The sequence below is a fragment of the Lissotriton vulgaris genome, chromosome 2_1 (genome assembly GCF_964263255.1).
Source record: "Lissotriton vulgaris chromosome 2_1, aLisVul1.2, whole genome shotgun sequence".
Lineage (NCBI taxonomy): Eukaryota > Metazoa > Chordata > Amphibia > Caudata > Salamandridae > Lissotriton > Lissotriton vulgaris.
Genome location: NC_141687.1, coordinates 595,189,104 through 595,204,338, shown reverse-complemented (window position 1 = coordinate 595,204,338; position 15,235 = coordinate 595,189,104). Strand labels below are relative to the sequence as shown.

Genomic DNA, 15,235 nt, shown 5'->3' with positions numbered 1-15,235 from the left:
ATTGTTGACTTAGAAGTTAAACTTGCTTATTTGCACAAAGGTTATGACATTATTTTAGGTGGGGATTTGAAAGTTAAACTGGGGCTGACTCGGAAGGGAAAGGATCATAACATGGGTGTTGACACTGGATTAGGGCAAAACTCCCTTCACAGGGACTGGAGAGGCCTAGCACTTCTGCAACTGGTTAAGGGCCATATGTATCATCAAACTATTTTGCATTTCCTAAATAGCGAATTTTAAGGAATCGCTATTTAGGAAATGCAAAATGGTATGTATGAACAAAATCGCTTTTTATTTGCGATTCCTTAAGCTTCCTTATTTGCGAATTTGCATTTTGCGAATTCGCAATTAAGGAATAATTTCCAATGCATTCCTATGGGCCAGGAGGCCCATAGGAATGAATGCAAAATAATTCTCAAATTGCGAATTCGCAATTTGCTAATCGCAATTTGAGAATTATTGCAAGGGTGCAGGGGTGTCTCAAAGACACCCTGCTGCACCCCTGAAAAGAACATGTGTGTGCATATGGCGCACATACATGCCCTATGGGCATGTGTGTGCATCATATGCCACCTTTAAAAATGCCAATTTGTGCATTTCTGGAAGAATTCGCAAGTCACCATCAACTGAAAGTTGGTGGTAATTTGCGAATTCTTAAACAAAATTCGCAAGCTAAAATTGCTACATACATAGCATTTAAGGAATCACAAATTTGCGATTCCCTAAATGCTATGAAAAAATAAGGAATCGCACAAGTTTGCAATTCCTTATTTTGGGAATGTTTCATACATTCCAAAATGTGCAAAACGGCCGTTTGCGAGTCGCAAAGGCCGAAATTCTGCGAATTTCGGCCTTTGCGATTCAAAAACGGCTTGATACATATGGTCCTATGTAATTTAATTTGGTCAATGTGAACAAAGCCTGGACCCTAATTATTCCAACAAACACACCTTTGAGAGGGGCAAGTACTTGTCTGTCATTGATTATATTTGTGTTACTCAGGAACTGTTGGCAAGAGTAGCATTTTCTCCAGAGTCTATACTGACCATAATCCCTTAAGTATAGGCCTCTGCTTACCAGGGAGGGTGGGGGAGGAGTTAAGAGTATGGCATCAGAATCATTAAAAGTTCAATCCCAGGGCCTGCATCTGGCCTGAGGAAATATGGATATGAATAACCTTCTAATCAAATTGTGTTGAAACCATCTACCCCTGGTGACCAACTGCCTTACTGCCTCTGCTGCATATAGTGAGAGGGCCAGCTAATGTGTCCAGTTTGCTACTGAAGCCCAGCATACCGGGGCTCTTAGAAGCCAAATGGTTTGATCAGCCCTGTAGGAAGGCATCGACTTCGCTTCATGAGGTCCTGAAGGAGTTGTCCAAAGACCTACGTAAAGTACAAAGATCTAAAGTGGAATATAAGGTTGCATTACAGCACAGGAACAAGGAATTGCATAATGATTCCTCAGGTAAATTGATAATGGTATGTAGGCCGAAGGACACTTGGGGGTTTATTAGGATGATGGGCGGAACGCCACCACCCATATGGCGGTGGTGATCCGCCCGCCATTACAGTCCGTCTGCCTAACATTTCCCCCTGCCATATTACGATGGTGGTGGGGACCCAGGCGGACGAAAATACTGTCCGCGAGTTTTCCGCCAGTAGGCAATCCGCCCAATTGCCTACCAGGCGGAAAAGGCACATCAGGCACCCCCATCCATATTATGGTGACGGTCCCATACCTTTCCAAGGCGGAAACTCCGCCATGGAAAGGCATGTAGGGTTTTCTTTGGGGGCCCATTTAGGGCCCCTAGGAGGGTAAGGAGGTGGGGGGTCTGCATTTGAGGGGTGCCCATGTTACCCTCCAACATTGGCATGCACAAGGAGGCAGGCACCCCGCGGTGCCTGTCACGTTGTGCATTCCAATGCACACCATGCATATATTGCATTGTGGCGGGTGCTGCTTTCAGCACCGCCCGCAACAATATAATGTATGCGGGATGCCACCACCACTGTGGTGGTGGCATCCTGTTTGGTGGTGTGGGACTGCCGCACCACTGGCGGGCGATCCCAGCACCGCCACAGTGGCGAGCGCACTAGAGTCCACCCACCATCCTAATAAACCCCTTGGACTTTCTGAATGAAGGCATATAAGATCAGATCTGTGAGTTCCAAGCCTAATTTTCTTGTTACTACCATTATCCCGGACGTTTGGGTAGACCATTTTAAAGAGTTTTACAGCCTGAGGGCCCCCACCACTATGAAGAGGAGGAGGTGGTCTTCCCATTAGCCTTGGAATTTAAACATGATGAAATCCTGGAGGTAATTAACAAAAGAGCACCCAGTAAATCTGCGGGCCCGGATGGTGTCCCTATGGACCTATATAAATTGTCACAGGATCTTTGGCCCTCCCTCTTTTGTAACTGCTTTAATGCTGCCTGTAAAGTGGGTCTCCTGCAGACTTGGCACACTGCTGTAATAATGCCAATTCTTAAGAAAGTAAAACCACAATCTCTTGCATGCTATCAGACAGTATCCCTGCTGGATTTAGCAGTGAAGCTGGTGGGGAGAGCTGCTCTAGAGCACCTGCTTTCATGGGTCAAGGCGACAGACACGATGTTGGAGGTGCAGTATGGGTTTCTCGAGGGGCTCAGCACAACAAAGCAATGCCAAAGTCTGCATCTGATGATCAGTAAATGTACTGTCACAAGGTAGGGCACTGTCTGCCTGGCCTTCATGAATCTTTCATGCATATTCAACAGCATGGTCAGGTCGAAATGATGGGTGAGTTTATCTGATTTAGGGGTAGAGGATGATCTGGCTCTGTTCTTGAGAGCACTTCATTATGACTTGTCAGTGAGGTTGGCACGTCAGGCATACAGAGAGATAGCTTTAAGCTTGGGAGAAGGGTGCGACAGGGCTGCATCCTGGCTCCCATATTGTTCCTTTTGTATATTAATGACCTTGATGCCGCCCTTTTGAAAACAGTATCAGACTTTTTTTAATTTGGACATTTTTAATTTGGCCAAATGCATTGGTAAAAGAACCTGCAGCCCACCTTCTGGAAGTTTATAACAGGAAGTGTCTTCTAGCACTTACTCATGGCTCAGGAATTTGGGTATACTCTAACGCAAGCCCCCTCCAAGTGAAGAAAATTTACTTTTAAGGGACCCTCTGGCATTCTCTACCTTTATTCTACATCAAGAGCTTGGGCTAGAGTATGCAAAGGATACCATTAAGTTGGCTTTTGTTTTGTGGTGTTTTATCTGTGCAAACCCACATGCTTCATTGAATAGAGAGATCATTAAAGAATGCCTCGCATGTGAGAGAGGCATAAAAATTCCCTGGTTTGACTATATGAAATCTGTATTAACGAAGTTGTGTCAAATCCATATTTAAGGAAAGGTCGAGAGCCCTTAGGGAGGTGGACAACAGCACTGTTGAAGAGTATGTGAAGATTCATCCTTCTCTATCCCTGGAACGGTGCGGAGACAGAATATCGAGTAAAAAATATCCAGTTGCACAAATATCGAGTCATTAATATAGTGGTTCAGAAATATCGACAGCAAGCAGGGCCGGACTGACTACCGGGCTTTTTTGGAATTCTGCCGAGCTGGGGGCTGATTTCACTGCGGTGGGGGCTGATTTCATTCACGAGACCTCCGTGTACTTTGAAATAATTAAAGGAAAACAAATTTCGTTCAGTACACGCAGGTCCCCATCAATGAAATCAGCCCCCAGCTCAGCAGCATTCCAAAAGGCCCGGTAGCCAGTCCGGTCCTGACAGCAAAAATATCGTGATCAAGAATATCGACTTAAGCTAAGTAATATCGATTTGAAAAATACGGAAAGTGTTTAATATCGTTTGCAAATATATAGTTGTTAAAAATATAGTTTTTAATAAATGTTCAGAATTTTAGTATATAATTTATAGGTATGTGATGCATGTTTTTTGTATATGAATTGTTTGAATTCTTGATATATTTGTTACATTTTTAGTAGTTATTTATTTATTTTTATTTGAATTTTGCGTTTTTAGTTCTGTAGCTGGTTGTGGGTTTATAGGGAATAGGGTAGGAAGTAATTTAATTATATTAAATTCATTGATTATTTTGAGGAGTTTTCACATTTTTTTTTTATTTGAATTTTTATCCGTGGTGGGTTGTGGGTTTATAGGGGAATACTATGGGCAGTAATTTAATTATATTAAATGTATTGATTATTTTGTATTCATTAATATTTGTTTAATTGAGATGTTATACTGTTAAATGTATGGTAATTTCTTACTACATATTTAATAATTGGTGGATAATTGATATTAATTAATTCATTGGCTGACCTACACAGGGATCTCACTGCAAGGGTGAGGGTCAACCAAGATGGTAAATGCACCAGGTACTTCACATCTGGCAGAGGCATTCGCCAATGATGCATTTTATCACCACTGCTTTTTTCCCTTTATATTAATAATTTAGGCAAGTTTTTAGATTTGGCTAGCCTGGATGTTCCGCGGGAAGGGGACAGGTCTATTCCTGTGCTCCTACACGCGGACAATGCGGTTCTATTAGCTCCCACAGCTGTAGGGCTCCAGAGGCTTTTAGACTCCTTTGGGGCCTTTAAGAAATCTCTGGACCTAGTGGTTAACATAGCCAAATCACATATAATGACCATGGGCCGGAAACATAAAAAATCTAAAACAATCCTTTGTGAAGGTGCTGAACTGAGCTCCTTTACCTGTCTAGGTATACTTTTTGATGAGAGGGGCTTCTGGGTTCCTCAACAGAAAGTAAAAATATATGCAATGGCTAGGTCGATGGGCGCAGTGAATGGTTTAGCACAGCGAATAGCCAAACCAATAGAGGCCATGCTTTATATCTACAAGTCCAAATGTTTAGCCATTCCATTATATGACTCGGCCATCTGGGGCTATAAGCCAATGGAGAGGATTCAGATAGTAAAAAATAAATGTCTTCGTTCCCTCTTGTCTGTCCCTCAATCGACTTTGCAATCCATCAAGAATTAGGTGTTGGTTATGTGGCAGACAGGCTGTGGCTGGCCCGGCCCCTGGTGCTTTGTTAGCTTAAAACATGTCTCAACCCGCATTTAACACTGAACCATATGATTATAAGGGAATGTGTCACCCTGGACCGAGCTAGTAACATTCCATGGCTTAATTACGTTAAGAAAATGTTAACTCAGCTTGGACGTTCAGATCTATTTCATTTCCCTGATAAAATAAGAAAAGAGGATTTGGCGTGGATAAAATTACTCTTTTTAAACCTGAAGTCAACTGAGTGGGAGGATACTGAGTTAATGAGACCATCAGTTAAAACCCATTTTCTGTTAAAAACTAACCCAGAGATCGAACCTTACTTGAGGGTTGTTACAAACCCACCGCCTGCTTCTAACCAGATTTTGTTTTAACTTGATTCACTTTTTTCTGGGTAACTTGCAAGTTTGGAGTAGGACGAGTGACCTAGGTACTTGTGACAATTTCTCGACACTGGACACAATGCTTTTTACTAGGCTCTGTGATTACTATCATGATATCTGTAGGAGGTTCCTCATTCCAATACTTAATGGGAAAGGCTTTACTCCGGTCAAACCTGCTTTAATGTACTTGCAAATACTTAATGACCCATGGGAGATTTTTAACATTGCTAGCTTCTTCGTCGCAGCAGTTAGACTAAGGAACAAATGGCTCCCTATGCTATCCAATGTGCATTTGTAAAGGCTAGCTTATTATTAATTTTTAAATACTTGCCTTTTTATACTGATATATGTATAGTATGATGCCCTGTTTTAACTCTTTTATTTACAGTCAAGATCTTTAACCTTACGAATTCTGACTTATAGCCTCCAGCGCTGTATTTTGTCGCCATCATCCTTGACGATTTGGATATGATATTTTATTGTGTGTTATATGTGACTTATGTATAATTTTTTATGGTACTTTTATGGTTTTTAATAACCAAATAAAGTGGTTTGATGATGATGATGATGATGGTATTGATTATTTTTTATTGACTAATATTTGTTTAATTGAGATGTTATATTGTTAAATGTGTGGTCATTTATTAGTAATTAATTATTATTTGGTGGATAATTAATAATAATTAATTCATTGGTAATTAATTATGGTAATTGTGTAATGCATTTTAGGTGTGTGTCGTGGTGGTTATAGATGTAAAGGGTGGGAAGTAATTTATTTGTAATTTATGAATTCATAATTTGTTGGTAATTAATTTTAATTAATTGAACTAATTATGGTAGTTGTGTAATTCATTTTAGGTGTGTGTTGTGGTGTTTATAGGAGTAAAGGGTGGGAAGTAATGTTTGTTTAATTAATTAATATAAAGTTATTAATTAATGTTAATTATTTGATGTTTATTTTGTGTAATTAATTACTTTTTGTGTGTTTTACTTTTAAAGGGGAAAGGGGGGGTACCTTTTAATTATTTAATTATTAGTTGTTAATATTAATAGTTTTTAATTTAAAAATAAGCTTTAATTGTGTTTCGTTATTTTATAGTTTAATTTAGGTGTGTGTTGTGGATATTATAGTGTTAAAGTGTGTGTGGTCAATTAATGTTTATTCGTTTTTTTATTAATAATATTTTTTATTTGATTATTAATTACGTTAATTATGGAAGTACATTTAATTAAGTCTTTTGCTGTTGGTGTGGTGTTATAAGGTAGGAAATAAAATAAATACATTTATGTTTTAATACTTTTTTGTTTATAAATATTTTCTAGTTTAAAATAATTATTTTTATATATGTATTTTATTTTATATAATATTCATAGGTTTTTGTTATATGTAATTAATATTATAATATGTGTTCTTTTTATGTGTTTAATATATTTTATGCTTTAATTTTTAAATATTGTTTATTTATTTTTATGAATTTTTTTAACTTTAATATACTTTTTTCAATTGTTTGATTGTGAATAGTACTTTTTGTTTCTCCGCTATCCAACACTTTCCCTAATGTTGCACTCACTGGAGTGGGAATAGTAATTTTTACCTCCCTGCTGTCCAGCATTTTCCCTACTGTTTCACTCACTGGAGTGGGAATAGTAATTTTTACCTCTCCGCTATCCAACACTTTTCCTACTGTTGCACTCTCTGGAGTGGGAATAGTAATTTTTACACCTCCGCTATCCAGCACTTTCCCTACTGTTGCACTCACTGGAGTGAGAATAAAAAAATGTACCCCTCCGCTACCCAGCACTTATCCTAATGTTGCATTCAGTGCAGTGGGAATTGTCATTTTTTACCCCTCCGCTGTCCAAATCTTTCTCTACTATTGCATTCTTTTGAGTAGGAATAATCCTTTTTGCCCCTCCGCTATCCAACACTTTCCCTACTGTTGCATTCACTGGAGTTGGAATAGTAAATTTTACCCCTCCGCTATCCAATACTTTCCATACTATTGCACTCACTGGAGTGGGAATAGTATTTTTTACCCGTCCACTATTCAGCCCTTTCACTACTGTTGCACTCACTGGAGTAGGAATAGTAATTTTTACCCCTCCGCCATTCAGCACTTTCACTACTAATACATTCTTTGGTGTGGGAATAATAACTTTTGCCCCCCATCCAACACTTCCACTACTGTTGCATTCACTGGAGTTGGAATAATACATTTTACCCCTTCACTATCCAATACTTTCCATACTGTTGCACTTACTGGAGTGGAAATAGTAATTTTTACCCCTTTACTATTCAGCACTTTCACTACTGTTGCACTCACTGGAGTTGGAATAGTAATATTTACATCACCGCTATTCAACACTTTCCCTACTGTTGCATTTTCTGGAGTGGGAATAATAATTTGTACCCCTCGTTTTTACTCCTCTGCTATCCAACACTTTCCCTACTGTTGCACTCACCGGAGTGGGGATACACATTTTTACCCCTCTGCTATCCAACACTTATCCTACTGTTGCATTCAGTGGATTGCGAATAGTAATTTTTACCCCTCCACTATCCAACACTTTCCTTATTGTTGCACTCACTGGAGTGGAAATAGTAATTTTTGCCCCTCCGCTATCCAACACTTTCCCTACTGTTGATCTCGCTGGAGTGGGAATAGTTAATTTTACCCCTCCGCTATCCAACAATTTCCTTACTCTTGCACTCACCGGAGTCGTAATAGTAATGTTTACTCCTCTGCTATCCTGCACTTTCCCTACTGTTGCACTCACTGGAGTGGAAATAGTAATTTTTACCCCTTCCCTATCCAACACTTTCCCTACTGTTGCACTCACTGGAGTTGGAATTGTAAATGTAATTCCTCCCCTATCCAACACTTACCCTACTTTTGCACTCCCTGGAGTGGGAATAGTTAATTTTACTCCTTTGCTATTCAAGACTTTCCCTATTGTTGCACTGATTGTATTGTGAAATGTATGTTGAAATATTTTCTAATAGTTTAATGTTTTAGTTTATTATAGATAATAGTTTTTTTATATTTTAAATCGGTAATATATATTTTTATTTTTTATAATATTTCAAACTTCTAACATACATTAAATATAATACTTTATTAAATGTTTTAAAGTAATTAAATATGTATAAATTATTATGTTTGTTTGTTTATTTTTTTATTACATTTGTTATATTTTATTTAAATGTATATTAAATGTATATTATTTTATATTTATATAAAAGTCAATATTTTATTCGTCTATATTTTTTACATCTATATTTTTTTACTTAACTGTTTAAGTATAGGAGTTGATATATTTTGTATTCAATATATTTAACCTGAATATTTTTTAGATCGATGTTGTGTCAGTGAACCCCTGGAACCATACCTAGAGTGGATTGATGACTCTTGGGATAGGTTATTGCTCACTAGGTTTAGGCTAGGATTTGTGAGGGGGCACCTTGGTTTCCACTTGGCCAGTTCAATTTATTGAAACAGTTTTCGATCATGACACTATCCTTTGCACTTTTTATAGGTACATGCCTCCGATGTAAGATAGCAGCTACTGTGTAATTTATTGTTTTTGCCATGTTTACAACTATTGGTATTGCGGGGACTCTCTAGCTGATGGTTTTTATCAGAACTGTATTATTAACACCTTCCCCGCGGGGCTAATTCCCCCGCGGCACTGGGGGGAGGTGGGGTGGCGTGCGCAGTGCCACGGTGCTCGTAACTAGCTCGGCTCGTCACGCTGCAAGGTGGCTCTGTGCTCATGACGAGCTGAGCTCGTCATGACCACGCCCGTTTCTTAGAACGCTCAGCACCGCGGGGGAATTAGTCCCGCATGTGAGTGCCGCGCGTGTCCATGAGCACACGACCACCGTGCCTCATGACGAGCTGAGCTCGTCATGAGCATGAAAGAGGTTACTCTCTCATCTATTTTTTTTTAATGATGGATTGTTGCATCTTTTTATGTGTGCTTTTATGGCCACATTTTTGGCTGAAATAAAGTGAATTAAAAGGTAGGCAAGTTATAATAGCAACAGTTTTTAGACAACAGTGTACGAATTCCGATCCCTCTGTCAAAAGGACACAGGTTTCTAGTTGTGTTAAGAAATTGGCATCAAGGTTACACATTTATTATATTTCGTCTTCCAAAAGGCGTGATGAGGCCAGAGGAAAGAGGGTTTGCCACTTGAGACTGTTCAGTACAGACATGTCCACGGCTGAGCCAGTGAGGAATGGGATGACATGCTGATTGAACCTGACAGCCCTGGAACAGTCCTTCCGTTATCCTGGTCCGGAAACAACATAGAGCCAAATACCGCTGGCAAAGAGGCAGTTCCTGAAAAGCACCTCTCTTATCTTTGAGGATTAGGTTCACAGATGTATCAAACATTGGACATTAAGGGAGTTTTATTCTCGTCTGAGTTATATCAAGGGTTTTTGTTTTGCATCTTACTAGGAACTGCCTGCTAGGCTTGGGGTCGGCAGGGAGCTTAGTGTGAAAGGACCGGCATCATTCTGTCCTCTCCTATCCCATAGTTTATGCCTACCGAGCTAGGTGTCCTGATAGGGTGTGAAAAGTTTAGGCCCCATTCCCTTATCTCCACACTCAAACCACAATTTATGCCTACTGGACTTGGGTTCCTAAGAAGATGGTTTGATTGTCTCTTGCTGTGCCACTCTCACCAAACTTAAATCACAGTTAATTCCTTTTATCTTGAGGTGTTAGAGGGATCCTGCTGGGATAGTTTGTGGGTTAGATCTCAAGTATTTGTCTCATCACTCAAGCCAAAGTTAATGCCTGCCTGACTTGGTGTCCTAGCAGGATGGTTTGAGGGTTCGATTCACACCATCCACTTTTCAGCTAGATCACAGGTAATGCCAAGCAGGCACAGGGTCCTTGCAGCCTGCATAAAGTTTAAAGGTGGGGCCCTGGCTAGGTCTCTCTTTTGACGTGGTCACCTAAATGCCCAAATTAAGGTAAACAAAGCAATACCAAAGGGGATGATGGACAGAGCGTTAGAGCAAATCAAACACTCACCCCCAGTCAACTGATCTGGGTTTAATCCATCATTTTTCTTTAGCTCACTCCGCCACCCCAGTTCAGACATGGCCATATTGTTGTATTCCTATTTGATGTCATGCTCAGAATGTATTATGCCTTCTAGAATTCTGGGTGTGAGGCATTCACTTTGCTGTGACTCTCACTGGTGACTACTGCTCTTCGCTCCCTGTGGATGTTAAGTTGTCATTTCTGGAAATAAAGCTGTAACTACTTAACCAACGTACTTTGCTGTGACTCTCACTGGTGACTACTGCTCTTCGCTCCCTGTGGATGTTAAGTTGTCATTTCTGGAAATAAAGCTGTAGTGTGTGGTTGTTGTTAGTGATGACGCGCGTGTGCTCATGCGCGTCACTCACAACAACAAATATCGTGTTGTGATTTGAATGTGTATTGTCGCGTGCATGCGTGCCGGCTGGCATGTTATTTCTTGAATGTTGATGTATGCATGCGAGTCTGTGTCGCGTGTGAGAGTCGCGCGTGTGTGTTGATGTTTGAATGGAGATGCGCTGTGTATGTAGAGTCGCCGGGCAGTTGACTGGCATTCAAGAACCTACCCTGAACCTGTGAGCTTCATGAATAAACGCTCTTCCTTTTCTTTCAACTCTGCCTGCCTCCTGAGAGTCATTTCATCTTTTATTACACTGGCGACGAACGGGAACACGTATTTACGCGTGCAACAAATATATTTTTCAAGGATTTCATTTTTTTTTTCACATAAAACCGTTTTCATTGGCTGCAACTCTTGGGAGATTTTGCACCTGCATTTCTCATTGGATGGTTTTCAGCGCTTCTGATTGGATTACAAGACATGGATTACTAAGAGCTCGTTTCATTGGTTATTACCCGGATTCTTTCAAAAAAAAAAAGGAAAAACGAATACTTTATTATTCACCTCATCGTGGATCAGTAACAACTGGATTTTACAAGGAGAGAGGCATTTACAAAGTGATATTGACAGTAAGTGACATCTGTGACTCGCACACACTGTTGTGAGTTACAAATTATTATAAATAATTATTCTTTTGAACTTCTAAATTCCTTGTTTAAATAACCATGACTGGAATTCAACCTCCTCCCTTATTTTTAGCTAGCAAGGGTGATCCTCCTATTGAATGGGACATTTGGGAACCTATGTTTTTAGCGTATGTTGAAGTTTTAGAGGAAGGTGAGTGTGAAGCAGAAAGGAAACTAGCCTTATTGAAGCATTGTCTTGGTGGAATAGCTCTCAAAGAATTCAAAAGTCTTCCTCCATTAAGTGACACCTCTAATTTAGATGTATACCAAATTGCTACCAAACAATTAGCCATTAGGTATGGAAAAAAAATTAATATGGTTATGGAAAGATTTAAATTTTACTCAAGGAAACAACAAGCAGATGAATCTATAGACAATTATGTATCTGCATTGAGAGCATTGGCAGTAACTTGTGATTTTGAACACATTAACTATGACCAAGTTTTAAGAGATCAAATTCTCATGTGCACAAACAACAAGAAAATACAACAAAGGCTATGGACAACTTCAGACATGACTCTAAATGCAGCAATTGAAATTGCGAAATCATTAGAGCACTCAGAAAAATTTGTAGATGAGATACGTTCACAGAATAGTAGTAAATCTGATGTTTCAATTGTAAACAAGGAGAGTGAGAGATTTAAAGATTCAGGGAAATATGGAAAATACAATAATACAAGGAATGATAACCAGTATAAAAATGAATACAGGAATAGATGGCAAAAGCCTGATCAGAGATTGAATACATGGCAAAGATCTGATCAGAGAATGAATATGTGGCAAAAACCAGATACAAGAACTTATAACATGTACTGTTTCAGATGTGGAAGTAATCTCCATTTAGGAAATTCAAGATTGTGCCCAGCTTTAGATAAAGTGTGTTCAAGATGTGAAAAAAAGGGGCATTTTTCAAAAGTTTGCAGATCAGCACCAAGGAAAGTTAGTTTAGTGCAAGAACAGGAACAAGAGAATTCAAGTGATTGTGAATTTGATGTGAATACCATAATGTGTATAACTAAAGAACAAAAAGTAAAGAAATTTCCTTCATGTTTAATCACCATTAATGGAATCACTACCAAAGTATTTGTTGACTCCTGCTCATGGTACACAGTTTTACCTAATATCTTGTTCAAATCTAATTGGCCTGATATCAAACTATTGCCACCGGATGTCACACCAAGTGGATATACAGGACATAAATTGCAACTCATTGGTTATTTTGTTGCTGAACTGAAATTTAAAAACTACTCTGCACATGGGAAGGTGTATATAACAGAATCTGGTGATTCATTATTGAGTTGGCCACATGCTGATCAGCTCGGTATGAAACTTGATCCTAGTTCTGATCCACCTGTTTATGCAATTGACTCTGGATTAAGTGAACCTGTACATAATGAAACTGAAGAAGATTTGATCCTAAAAATTAAAAAAGCATTTCCCAATTTATTTTGTGATGTTCTAGGTAAATATAAGGGGTTTGAACATCGAGTAAAAGTACATGCAAATGCTATACCTGTCCGCCATAAAGTGAGGAATGTACCTCTTTCTTACAGAGAAAAGTTGAAAGAAATTCTCGATGACATGTGCAAAAAGAACATCATAGAACCCATTGAATCGTCTCCATGGGTTTCTCCCATTGTAATTTCGATCAAATCTGGGGGAGATCTTCGTGTATGTATAGATTTACGCAGTTTAAATAATGCAATTTGTGTAGACTCACATCCTTTGCCCAACCTACACGAAATGGTATCTACACTTAACAATGCAAAATATTTTTCGTGCTTAGATCTAGCAAGTGCGTATCATCAAGTTGTCTTACATGAAGACTCAAAGGACTTAACTGCTTTTATAACTCCTGAAGGATTATATAGATTTTGCAGGATGCCTTTTGGATTAGCAAGTGCAGCTGCAGTTTTTCAGCGGCTAATGAAAGAGACACTGGAAGGTTTAACTGGGGCGATCGCATTCCAAGATGACATTTTAGTTTTTGGGAAGGACATAATTGAACATGACAACCATCTATTTGAAGTATTAAATGCCTTGGCCAAGAAGGGGCTAACATTACGTGCATCCAAATGTAAATTTAGGAGAAATGAAGTAGAATACCTTGGACATCGTATTAGTGCTAATGGTATCAGACCTAAAAACTCACATTTGGAAAACATCAGCAAAGCCCCTATTCCTCAGAACAAGGAACAGTTAGTTGCATTTTTAGGTCTTGTTGAATTCTATTCAAAATTTATCCAGAACTATGCGAATGTAATTGAACCTTTCAGGATGCTTTTAAAGAAAAATGCAAAATTCGAGTGGACAGAAACTATGACGGGAACTTTCAATGCTGTGAAGTCAATGATCACCAAAGCACCTTGTCTTAAACCATTTGTAAATGGCAAGAAATGTATAGTGACAGTTGATGCAAGTAGTTGTGGGTTGGGTGCTGTGTTGATTCAAGAGGAATGGGGTAAAGAATGGATTGTTTCATATGCCTCAAGAACATTGAGAGAGACTGAACGTCATTATTCGGTGATTGAAAGAGAACTTCTGGCATGTGTTTGGGGTGCTGAACATTTCAGACCTTTCTTATGGGGAACAAAATTCACTATAAAAACTGATCACAAACCTTTAGTACATATATTGTCACCGGGTGGAGGGCGCACCCTTTCTTCAAGGTTGGCCAGATTGTCATCAAGGTTGCAAAATTTCCAATATTCCTTAGAATATATTCCTGGGAAATCGAATGTTCATGCAGATTGCATGTCAAGGCTTCCATTACCATGCAGTGACACTGATGTGATTGATAAAGATGAATGTGAAGTGGCATGTGTTTACAATGACATTAATTTAGTGTTTGGTGAAAGTTCAATAGTTGAAGAGGAAACATGGAATGAAGAAATGAACAAAGATTTAGAACTCACAAAAGTGAAGGAATATGTGTTGAATGGTTGGCCTGAAGGGAGAAATTTTACAGGTGGTTTAATGAGTTATCACATGATCAAGGATGAATTAGCCATAGAAAATGGTATACTGTTGAGGAACGATAAATTTATTCCACCTTTTGGTCTCAGGAAAAGGTTTTTGGATTTAGCTCATGTTGGGCACTTTGGGATATCAGTTACTAGAAGACGGTTGAAAAATAATTTCTGGTGGCCGGGTATAGATTATTTTGTTGAACAACAAGTGAAATTGTGTGATTTGTGTACTAACAGTGACAAAACGGCCAAAGCTTTGCCCAGTATACCACAACCTGTCAGTTTACCGACATCACCATGGAATAAGATTGGGATTGACATAATTGGCCCATTCAGTGTTTTACCACAACAACATTCATATGGCATAGTACTCATAGATTACTTTTCTAAATGGCCAGAGATAAAAACAGTCAAAGAAGTGACTAGTGATACTATAATACAGTTTATGGATGAAATATTCTGCAGGGAAGGCATTCCCCAAGAAGTTGTGACGGATAATGGTCCACAATTTGTTAGTAGAGAAATGGAGAGGTATTTTAGTAGATGTGGCATTTTCCACAGAAGGATAGCAGTATTTCATCCTGAGGCCAATGGTCAAATAGAAAGATTCAATAGGGTTATCAAGGAAGCCATCCAACTAGCTGTCAAAGGTGGTTTGTGCTGGAACAAGGCTTTACAGTCCATGTTACTATCTTATAGAACTACCCCCAATGCTATTACCTTGCTGTCTCCTTTTGAAATGTTAAG

General features: G+C 39.0%; 1 protein-coding gene across 1 annotated transcript in view; it reads right to left on the bottom strand.

Moving 5' to 3' along the window:
• The window catches only part of HCRTR1 (hypocretin receptor 1), a 201,675-nt gene that overhangs the window by 40,399 nt on the left and 146,041 nt on the right, over nucleotides 1-15,235 (bottom strand). The gene's annotated exons all lie outside the window — the stretch shown is intronic.